The sequence below is a fragment of the Lissotriton vulgaris genome, chromosome 9 (genome assembly GCF_964263255.1).
Source record: "Lissotriton vulgaris chromosome 9, aLisVul1.2, whole genome shotgun sequence".
NCBI lineage: Eukaryota > Metazoa > Chordata > Amphibia > Caudata > Salamandridae > Lissotriton > Lissotriton vulgaris.
This window is the reverse complement of record NC_141697.1, coordinates 575,075,878-575,087,827: the sequence shown is the minus strand read 5'-3', so window position 1 is coordinate 575,087,827 and position 11,950 is coordinate 575,075,878. Positions and strand designations below refer to the sequence as shown.

The following is an 11,950-nucleotide window of genomic DNA, read 5'->3' as shown; positions in this document are numbered from 1 at the left end:
AGTGATCCTTGTCACCACAACTGCTGTGAAGTGTGCTGGTGTACCAAAGTGGATCCATGCAAGTCACACGAAGAAGGTGACTGGAGAAAACGCGACTGAAGCCGAAGGTAGTCCAGCTGAGGAGACTCCAGAAGAGGGTCCGGATCCCGCTGACATCGAACTACCAGGCACAAGTCAAGAAGTTGAATGGTTTCCTGCTGATGACCAGGTTCTTGATCCTATAAGAACCAGAAAATACTCTTACCTAGGTAGTGAGTGGGACAGTGCAGGTGAGTCAGAACAAGAAGGAGAAGGTCAGATCATCAAAGCCATCATCAAATCTGATCAGGGAATAGGCCAAGTAGGGACAGATCAAGTCATCAACACTCCTTCTCAGACAGAGGAGGCTGGAAAGGGACAGATAGTAGTCAAAGCGGAAGTTCATGCGGAAGAAAATCAAGAGATCGAAGAGCATGAACTAGGCCAGTTAGAAATAGATGAACGTGTTCAGGAAGAAGAGCCTAGTGAATCACTCACAAACGAAGATCACATACAGTCTAAACCTGAACTAGGTCAGAGTAAGGACCAGGCAGAAGGAATAGATGAAAGACCTGGAACTAGTCAGACAGGAAGGGAAAAAGACACTGCTGAAGCAATAGTGCGACAAAGAAGAAAAAGCAAAAGAGTTCACGAGGAAGAGCAAGTTTCCTCGACTACAAATAGGATCGAAAAGAAGGATGAACCCCGATATGTAAAAAGACTAAGAATAAGAATAAAAACAGTCGAAGAAAAACTGAAAGACCGGAAAAGGGCTGAGAGTGAAAGAAAAGAAGCCCGAGGAAAATCAATCCGAAAGGGCGGCAGAGTAAAGAAACAGAACAAACTGTATCGGAGCCCTGAATGGACTTATCTGGTGTTGGAAGAAATTGATGAGCCCGAAGCCTGTGGCAAAAGCGACGAAGGGTCCATTGCTGATCGGAGTTCTGACGAAGACCCTCCTTGAGGTGAAGCGAAATAAAACCTCTGCTGAGAAGAAACAAAGAGGGGTTGAAAAAGCCACCTGTAAGATAAAATGTCTGATTCAAATGTCTCTGGAAGATCCAGATTTAGCTGTTGCAAAACATGCTGTAAAATATGCATCTGTAATATAGTAATAATGATAGTGATATGGATAGGATTAACAGTGTTTATACCTTTTATGATAAGCAAAGACCCTAATATATATCCTACAGACTTGACGACACAAGACGCAGAAGTTGTACATACCGAAGAAACACCACGAAGAGTAGAAAGACGTGACAATTCAATGAGTCTGAGACATACACGACCTGACTTAGAAGCATCAGATGAGGGTGAACTACATTATCACCAAATGAAGAACAGGACACACTTAAATGTTTTCGCTAATCTTTTAGTGCACTATGTAGAAGCTATGGAAATAGAAGATTGCTATGTCTGCATGATGCTACCTACTTCAGTAGCTGAAGGCGTGACATACCACCATTTACCCCTGACCTATGGAATTTCCTGTAGTATTCTAGCTAGCTTATTCTATAGAAGTACTTTACAGTACTATTACTCAAACACTGACGTTATCTTTTCAGAACTTCCTATTAGAGGGAATCTGAACCTTGTACATACACTTGGTGAAGTGACTCGCTACATGGGAGAATATTTCCTGACTATAGGTGACATAGACTTAAATGAAGCTAGAAAAGCTAACTTGACTTGTTCTTTACATGCACAAGAGAAAATGTTCTTGAAGATGGCAGAGAAGAGAAGGGAAAAGTTTCAGAAAAAGGCAAATGACGAGAAGGACAGAACACCTAGATGGGCAGAAAACATGGATAACACCTCACAAAGCGAAGTTACTCCTGCTCTGTTGCTGGATTTTGAACGGAAAGGGAAACTCTGTCTTCATAGAGAAAAGACTAGTTATTATAACAATGTATTCATTGGTTCCAGCGAGTGTGAACACAATTACAAGGTAATTGGAGGTTGGGGTTTCAAAAATGGGTCAGAACCTGTGTTTCCAGGAATTTATTATATATGTGGAAACAAGGCGTATTTCAAATTGCCGGATCACTGGTATGGAAGCTGCTACTTTGGCATTGTCTTTCCGAAAATATACCATGTGAACAATGCAGCTGGAAGCAATGAAATTACAAATGGCTTAGTGCGTAGAAAACGTGAAAGTGTAGGAGAAATTGTAGGTGATATTTTTAGTGCACTGATACCTGGAATGGGGGTAGTTCTGAATACTCATAGAATCTGCAAATTATCTACAGTAGTGGATCGGTTATCTACTGACACTGCTGCTGGATTTCTGATGATCAATACTGAAATGGTTGCGATCAGATCAATGGTTTTACAGAATCGCCTTGCTCTTGATACCTTATTGGCAAAAGAGGGCGGAGTCTGCAGGATGCTGAGGGCACAACATTGTTGCACTTACATTCCTGATAAAAGTGTCGAAATTAAGAAATATATAAGAAACATTACTAATTTGGAAAAAGAACTCAAACCATTAGAGGTTGACAGTGCCTGGAAGAGACTGACTGATGGTCTCTCCTCTGTAGGTAGTTGGTTCTCTAACTTAGGTAAAAGTCTTATATGGAAAATACTGATGCCAATAGCTGGAATAGGTTTGATTGTTCTGATCATATTCATCTGTTGCAAATGCCAGAAGTGCAGAAAATATATAGTGAATAAAAGAGGAAAACGAAAGGCTGAAGAATTAGAATTAGAAGAATTGAGAAACCAGATATATAAGAAAATAAAGAACAATCATACACACAGAGAGGCGGAGAGAAAGCTCAACAATAAGTTCGTCGAGATTGAGATGGATGAATTGGATGAATGAAGTTGGCATCTGTTTTCATGTGTAGTGATGATAGTAAATATCATCAAAGAGGGGATTGATGGAGCAAGGATTCGCATGTAACGCGACTTGCTCTCTTTCATGAACCTCGCCTGAATCATAACTGTACTAACTCCGATTGTTTGTCATTTTATTTGTATTTCCCCAACACACGGGTGTCCCTAGGAGGCTTGCCTATGTGTTTTTCATCATAATCAAGCTTGCCCATTAATAAAATGGCCGCTTTTGCAGAAATCCAGTCCGCGCATGCGTCGGTCATACCCATGTGATGTGACGCACTCGCAATCTGGAGGGAAAAGTTCGCTCATGCGCAGTGGTGTTAAAATGGCCGCTTGTCACTAATCATGCTTCATGCTATCTTAAGCCGCTTTTGTATATGCATCTTTTCTGCACTAACTCTTAATGCAATAAGTATTATAAATTAAGGGATTAAGAGTAGTTGGTCATGGTGTACAGTGTATTCATTTTATTCTGTGTTATTAATTTGTTTTCGCTTACTTTTCATGTACCGCGTAAATGAGGGCCTGGACTTAGTGACCAGAATCCATATTGAAGCTGACGTATCCCTCATCACGTGACCTAAAGATCTGGGACGTGCAGCAATGGAACCTGGCCAGTTGGCCATTGAAAAGGGGACTGTCCTTTCCTGACGCACCTTCGCCCTTGAAGACCTGCTATTTTTATTCTGAATGTGCAACAAAGTTGCAAACCTTTTCTTCACTATTGTACTTTCCCACACGTAGGCCTGGGAACCCAGGTGTTAGGGGTAGGGTAATGTCACGTGAAGTATAGGTGGTACCTATGATCTAACCACCTCCCTTGACCAATCAGAAGATGGGGCTTTGTCATTTTGCAACATTTATGGGTGGTCTTGGGGACTCAAAACTGTATATATAGCCTAGCTTAGCTTAGAGAAATTGTCCGACTTGTCCGAGTAGCAGACCTGTCACTGACCCTACGAACTCTATAGGTGCCTGATACAGAGTGCTGCGGAGCATTCTGCCTGAAACTTTCCACAAACTCCAAGGGGTGGAAATTAGTCCTAAGTGCTAAGCGAAGCACTTTGCTGGGAGATTCGAAAAACCCAATCGGGGTTATTGGCGGATTCCGTGCAGAAGAGGGGGTAACGCTGGCGTTGCATCCGAACCTGTGAGGGGTTGGTCGTGCCTTGGTGAACCCAGTCCTGACCCAGACCTGAGGGGTATCCTGTCCTGATTGTCCATGAGCCGTACCTGCTCACCTTCTGGTATTTCCTGAATCCTTGAGGGTCCTTGTCCCGTTCTTTCCCAACTGACCCGTGGCCAGGGTTAGTCCTCATTCTCACTTAGGTAAATATTGGCATAGGTGTCTGTCTATACTATACCCTAAACTTTTCCTCCTCTGATTAAAGCAATCTTGCCTGTGATACTCTCCATATCTCCTTTGAATGTAATTTTATGCAATTGATTATTAGTAAATGTTCCACTTCTTACCCTTCCTTTAGGACATTGTTGAACCCGACTGTTTATCTAGATTGTTCCACTTATTCCCTTTCCCTTAGTATGGTTGCCGTGAAGTTAGTAAAGATAGCATAAGGTTTAGGAATTAGTATAAAGGTATTAGGCTACACATTAGGTCTTTCTCACGTCCTTGCCCTAGTTTTAAACCATATTAGTTAATATGTTTATTGTGATTCATGCCCTATAGTGTCCCCTTTTACTCTATGATACTCACTTTAATCCATAGCTATATCCTTGTTCTGATACTAATCATTGATGTATTGCTTTGCATTTGCCTCCTTGTAATGGCATTTTCGTCCTAAACTTATACTATATAAACCCTTTAAAACCATCAAGGTGTCTGTGGTCATTATACATTAAAGTGAGATTAAAGGTATTAAATGTGTAAAGTAGAATTTTCTCCCTTTTAGGAAAACCCTTATCACCTATCCACTGCTAGCTCCTGGTCTGTCAGGAGTAAATGTGCCTGTGGTAAGTCAGGTACATGAATAGTAAGTGGTGTAAGAGTCACCCACTCGATTACTCATAGAGCGTGGCAGAGGTTTCACCCGGTTCATTGCAAAACACTGTCATCGTATGCACGCCAGGGCCCAGTGCGTGGAAAATTTGGTAATCTAGTGAGCCGGGAGGCCCGCGCGCTCTATCACTGGCACCCCCAACGCCGACTTGAGCCAATTCCCCTTCGCCTCTTGACAGGGGCTCACCTTGAACAGAGGCTGGCGTAGAGAAAAGTAAAGGACTGCCCAAAACCCCCCTCTCCCCAAACTGCTCAGCCACAGGACTTTCCAACTCAAAATTATGAGCATGCCGCCCTACAAATGCCCCACTCTCCCCTAAACCACCCGAATTAACAGCCTGTGTAACTGTAGAGAGATGAGAACTACGAGCCCCCAAAATTTGCCCACCAGGCGACACCCATGCCCCCACACGCTCCGCTTCTGACAACAAAGCTCCACACCCCTCCCCCAGCTGAATAGAGCCTCTACGCGGCCTGACACTAGCCGTGCTAAAATCCAACTCAGACACACGCTCTGAGGCAGCGGCGGAAGCGGAGCGCTTCTCAGACGCTTTCCATCCTCCCCGCTTGGCCCCCACTTTGCCCGCGGCTACAATTAAAGCAGGCTGCACCTCGGGACGGGCCTCCAAATCTGCCCGCTTCCCTGCCAGAGATACTGGCGCGACCCCCTCTGCAGACGCCTCACGCGGAGTATCGCGCAACATGCCTACAACCTCCCCGCCCTCCGCCGCACTAAATAAATAAACTATGCAAATACCACAAAAAATCGCAGCTAACCTCCCAGCCACCAGGTCACCAAACCTAAAATGGTGGCTGGGAGGCAGAGACAAGGGGGTTTATTAGTTGGGCTGCAAAAAACCTACCAAAAGGCAGCCCAACTTGAATTCTGGAATGTTCTGCCAAAAGAATCCCCCCCCCCTCCCCGCAGCCCTCCCAAATCGCCCTGGGGGGACCTCCCTGCGGTCGGCTGCGCCCCCCCCCCCCCCCAAGCCCCCCTTCTGTTATATTAACGTTGGTTGAAAACACTATAAAAATGCCCGTAGCAAAAAATAATATAACGAAGCTCCTCCATGAATCACACTACCATCTGTACATATTTGTGGTTCAGTGTCTTTAATTATTTTCATATGTGCCCACTCCCCGGTGCGTAGCTTCATGGGGGGTATTTGGGGTGGTACACTCCCCTAATAAATGTATTTTTTCTAAATAGTTAGGTACAGGTGCTTTCAGACGGGGAAGGTGAGGTGCTGTCGGATTTCACAAGGAATTTTTTTACATAAACACAGACAAAAACGCCTCACATAATACCCCTACCGATCTGTCTCCCATTTAACTGCCCTGTTAGCTCCTCTGATGTGCCCTGCTTGTCGTATAATGGATTTAGACTTTATATGCCAGCGTAATTGTTCAAAATCTGAAGCTCACACCTACGCCCCTGCCCAATCCGGGGCCTCAGTCTCTTAGATCTCGATGTACAGGTAGTAAGCAGATTAGATACTATAAATGTGCATTCTTGCTGGCTACGCACGAATGTCAATTTTCAGGATAAAGCCTTTAGAACCGTAGTTAATATTGTCGGGAAGTAACACTGTCAGAAACATAATTGTTCGTTTTTTTTTCTGTAGCCCATTTTTGTTGTTGGGTGGGGTTGGACCTGTTTGGGGGATTTTTTGTCACCACTTGCGCTTCTTTTGGGCCTCTTTTGAAGGGACATCGGGCATACTCTTTTTCCACTTCTGAACTGACAATACTGCCCTCCACTGGAAGACTGGAGGTAAGTGCCACGTTCAGAAGCTGATCTGAGGCGGGACGGTTGGCATCTGATGCCAGCCTAACAGCTGTTAAACTGGCATCGGACCCGTTACGATCAGTGTGTGTATCCCGGTTTCTCGCTCGCCCGGCTCCCCTGTGGACAGTGGCGCGTCTGTCACGGACACAGGGCCTGCGGTTGGTACAGATGGAGGTTGGCACAGCCGCCCTGTCTCCAGCCTCGGACACGGTCGGATCGGTCTGGGTCGTTTAATTCCTTGCGTCTGTCCTTCTAGGCGCTGCCGCCATGGCGTGTATGGGTAGTGAATGGGTGGGTAGGCGCTGCGGGTGGAATGCCGCTCGCCCGCATTCCTCCCTGCGCAGCCCTGGGACAGAACTGACAGTCAGGCTGGTTTATACCATTGTACAAATAACACAAGCAGAGCACGTGTCATTGGTGCGCAGCCAAAGCAGGGCTTGTTACACAGGGCCGTAGATGTCCCTCTGCAGTACCCCGTGAGGGCCAGCGGGCATCGGTCTGGGATTTCAGATGCCTGCCGGATGTGTTGATCAGACAGCAGGGCGGACTTCGGGTGTCGAGCAGCAGTGCGCATCAGTTTTTACATAGAAACAGCAAACTGTGAGTCTTAAAAATCCAGCGGTGACCTTTTTTTCACACGGAAGCAGGATCAGGTATTCACAAGGGCGGCGGTGGTGTCCGAGATCCATGTGGGTGACTTTTGCTGGGGTATTTGTTTAGAAAAAGAACCGTAAACCAGTGGAGTCTGAAGCATGCTCGCTATGTCTTGGACGTTGTTAAATAATCTCTTCTTGCCACTGACACTAAGTCAGAGGCAACAAAAGATTATTTAAATTAACACTTTGTTTTTAATTGGCGTTTCATAGTGCACTTGTGCGCTAAAGCTGTGTGAACAATCAGAATTACTATTATCCACTTTATTGGTGCTGAAATTAACTATCTCAGAAAGATGGAATTCTGAGCCGGATTTTCTGGGATTCGAAATTGCGAAATGCAGATAACTTCATGTTTAAGCGGGAAATATTGAAACTGTGATCCATCCTTCGAATTAAGTTACTTTTTTTGGCGAGAATCCTTTCACAAAAAATTCACTTTAAAGTTGTCGGACGGGAGACATTCTATAAACTCCATGCCGCAGCCGTTATCATTTATTTTGAAAAAATTGTAGGAATGGGGGGTACTTGCATCGGTTTTCAGCGGTTCTTTCTGTGCCTCCCTCTGAACTCATGTGATGTATTTTTGTGGAAGTGGATGCAGAGCTCAGCATCAATTGCAGCTTGAGAAAATAGTTGATGACCAGGCACATATGTGTTAATGTGGGGGCACACTGATATCATTACCTTGATGTTGGGAGCTCCTGGAAAATTCCTCTTAAATAACTGGTTGCGACAGGAACACCTTGTTCTGCAGCTTGACCCACAGGCTACACGGACAGTATATGCCTCAGCACCATTCCGTGTAGGTGGTGGCATTAGGTAACCCCCCACCCCCCCCACCACCCATGATCTGTTAAATCCATTTGTGAGGTTGTCCTTGTATAGTGCCAGTATTCTCAACACGCAGAAATCTCCACACTGATTTGATCACAGAGTCCATTTTAGTGATTGAGGCCTCTTATGATGAAGGAGATGGCACATAGACCCTGTCGTATGGGTCTCAATGAGCAAAGACACTCCGGGATTATGGTTTTTGGTGTGGTGGAGCTGGGGTATCGGAGCTCTTAACCCTGCGTGGCAGGGCTCTCCACCATCCTTGGGGTTCTTTCTCTTTGTTGGGATGCTGCACTGAGAATAGTTGGCCGAGGGTATAAAGTAGATTCACTTTGAAGGGTCCAAAATAGTTCAAAGACAAGAGACACCATGCTAAGCACAGCTATGCCCCCTTTGCCTGAACCAAACTCATAGTATAGCCAGTGTTTTAGTCCTAATACCAAGCTTAGTACAGAGGCAAATCAAGTCCCCTAAGGCAAACTTAAAAGTAGTCATCTTGTGTGTTCTGCATTCTACAGTCAGAGTTTGTATGCGCACGCACCTTGATTTATAGTTCACCAAACTGCTTGTTTCTGGCTATTCTTGAGTAGCCTTTTTTAATACAAGCAACCCTTTTGTTTGCCAATGCCCTGTGAGTGAAGTCACTCAGGTTTTGTATCTTTTAGCAAGTGTACACGCTCAGAAAAACACATAAAAGGATGTAGGTGCCATGTGCTTTCAAATTTTGTTGAAGACACAGGTTCTAGTTGCAGAAGTTCTTGCGCAAAACCAGTTCCTTACATTAAACCAGGATGCTGAAATGTTTCCAGTTGCTGTATCACTGTAGTGGCGCGACACCCCTATGATCCTGAGGACCGTAAGGAGAGGCCTTGATCAGAATGCATAGTAAGAACCTCCCCGTGCCTAAAAAAATGAATGTGTCCTCATGTAACGAAACTGGTACTCATAAATCGCTTTGATACCCGATGTCTCGGGTCTAGTTCGCGCTATAAAAAACTCTAAAAAATAAAACAAAACAAATAAATGTAGGAGAAAAGGAGCTGGTGTGGCAATGCATGTGGATGAGATTATTTTGTTTGTTCCTCTTTGTGGATGGATGCTTGTTGTGTGTAAAATGCTGAATGATGGGGAAGGAGAATTGCGGCTTTTGAAGGAGCATTTTGGTGAATCATTCTTGGTGGTCGCAGGGTGGACTGCCTGCTGGGTGAATGCATTATCAGATGGGCTGGAGGTAGATTCAGTGGTGCATTGTGGACGCCCCCTGCTTTCTAGATGCTGGCATGACAGGATTTTCATTGTCACTCGTAAGAGTTTTGAAGCCCAATGACTACAGTGATCACTAGCCAAGCTACAATTTACAGATCAGACCTACCATACCAAGGGCAATAATGTATGCGCAGTCCAAGAGCAATAGATGTTTTTCTTGTTCGTCGTCAACTTGGGGGTTCCTTACAGGACTTTTTTAAGGGCTTTAGGGGTTCGTTTATACTTTTGTTGGCAGTTAGCTATCCTGCAAGGTCAATGGAAGCCCTTACATCTGCTTTCCTGGCGGACGACCAGCCCCCTATATTTAGAGAGCCTTATCTGGCGGCAATGTGTATACCGCCAGTGCATTCGCCTTTGCAGCAGAAGCATTGAAGAAAGGGCAGAATGCTAAGCAGATACCATATTTTTATGCCCACCCTGTGGTAATTGTTTTTCTACACCAGCTCCCAAATTACGATATTCTTTGTGTAAAACAAAAACACAACAGCACAAAAAATTATGCTAAAACACGTACATCTCTATGTAGATAAAGGGATTTTTGGTCATGCTTTCACGCTGACTGGTCTGTTCAAGTGCCATTGCTATTTTGCTTCGTCCACCAGACCATTCAGCATGAGAAATGGGTCAGCCTACTTATTCCATCGGTTGTCTTACTTAGACTGTGAGTGATGGCATTTTGCATGCTCACGTGTGCACATCCACCTAAACAAGTATGCAAAAGTGCCAGGGCTAATATGCGTTAGCTGCTTGATCTCTCCTTTACTTTTACATTTTTGATAATTGTTTTTGAAATTGCATATATTTGCAAAAAAAAAACATTGCTTGCTTGCCAAGGCCAGCCTTATCGTCTTTGCCATGCTTGATTCTCTTCAACTGGAAACCACTCGATGGAGATCCTAAACTTAAAATTACTCTGTTTATTTTCTGAGATCAAGGCTAACACCACGCCCTCTAAGCTTAAAAGAGGTTACGTGCATAACCGTGAAATACAGAGCATGGATCGAGTTACCACTGGTACAGGAAATGCATTGTTTGAAGTTACATACCTGACTGAGCTATTGGAGAGTTGCAGTTACTTTGCTCTTTGTTTAGTAGGAAATAGGTCAGTCTCCTTTTGTCCTCAGATTGGCCTGAGGCGGGTGCAGGTTTGATCCTCTTAATAAAATATATCCTAATTGAAATGCTAAATAAAACGTTGGGCGGCAGTAGATTATTCTGCGAATCGGGCTGTTTCCAACTGCAAAAAGGCTTCGTACATCTAGCCGAATGTTATTTATAAATGCAGGGTTGGTATAGTTGCATAATGTTGCATAGTATTACAAAAATACCTCATTAATTTCAGTTTGGGTACACACTGTAGCCCTTAATCTGTGCAATAGGCGAGCCGCTGTGTACAGGCCTGGTCAGCCACACTAGCAGACGTCCTGCTTTGCCCTCCTCAGCATGCATTCTGGCTATATATTCCCTATAATGAAGGTCCCAGGAATTCTAAGACTGTAGCGTATTTCCTTTTCTAAGCTAACAATTGGTGGTGTATCTGAGTGTCTCTCAACATCACAAGAATAATCCCAATCATGTGGGCGGGTTCCTAAGTCTGTAGTTGTGATCCTATTATGAATGTGTTCACAAGAGAGATAGAAAAATAGTAACCAACCCGTGGTTACTGGAGGGAAGGGAAAGAGACCCTTTTCTTTAAATAGCCCTCACTCACTCTAGTAGTGACATGCTTCATCATAGGGCTTACCCCGGCTGCTAAAAGTCAGGTGGGCTCAACCGTTTTTCAGGGAGCACTTAAAGATATTGTGTATGGGGGCGTACTATTAAAGATAAAATTCCTTACCCACTCCTAAAGAAATGTTTAATAATGGAGTGGGATGGATACATATACAAATAGGGTGACTAAGGATGTGATGGTCCTATGACCCTTATTCTAGCACCAACATGTTTCAGCCCTAACTGTCAGGCCTAAGTAGGTTCTGGGCTTTCGTCAGGGTGGGATGTAATGACGTTACTTCCCTCCCCAAGACGTGCATGCGTGTCAACTTATTAGTTTCAGGCACTCATACGTGAGTAAAAAAATGGAACAAGCCTAATACTGAAACCAAGTCAAAGAAAATTCCCTTTGGGACTCCTCAATAGCATACAACAGTACTCACACCTCAATCACACCTCACTCATATATGAACTGTTGAAAATGCCAAAGAGTAGTATATAACTGTTTTATTCACCAAGTGAATGCATAAAAAAGCTCTAGTTTATATCTAGCAAGATATATTAAACTAACTTATAAACAACAACAAAATATGGCCCAAAATATTAAAAATGATTTGTTAAACACATCAAGAGGATGACTGTTTCACAGTTTAACATTATAATCAATCAACATTAAATTCACAATTAAAAACATATATATATGTGAACATTTCATATAAAAGCATCACAAGAAAAACATGACAAATGAATACAAAATGACCAAAGGCCACACGTTTCTGTGGAAGTAATTGGTCCAAACCACCTTCTTCAGGCTTT

General features: G+C 43.9%; 1 protein-coding gene across 1 annotated transcript in view; it reads left to right on the top strand.

Annotated features, from left to right (window-relative positions):
- Positions 1 to 7,088: 7,088 nt before the first annotated feature.
- LOC147691857 (uncharacterized) overlaps positions 7,089 to 11,950 on the top strand; it is a 496,690-nt gene continuing 491,828 nt past the window's right edge. The window contains exon 1 of the mRNA XM_086938132.1: positions 7,089 to 7,265. The gene's annotated coding sequence lies outside the window, so the exon portion shown is untranslated. The remainder of the gene's footprint in view (positions 7,266 to 11,950) is intronic.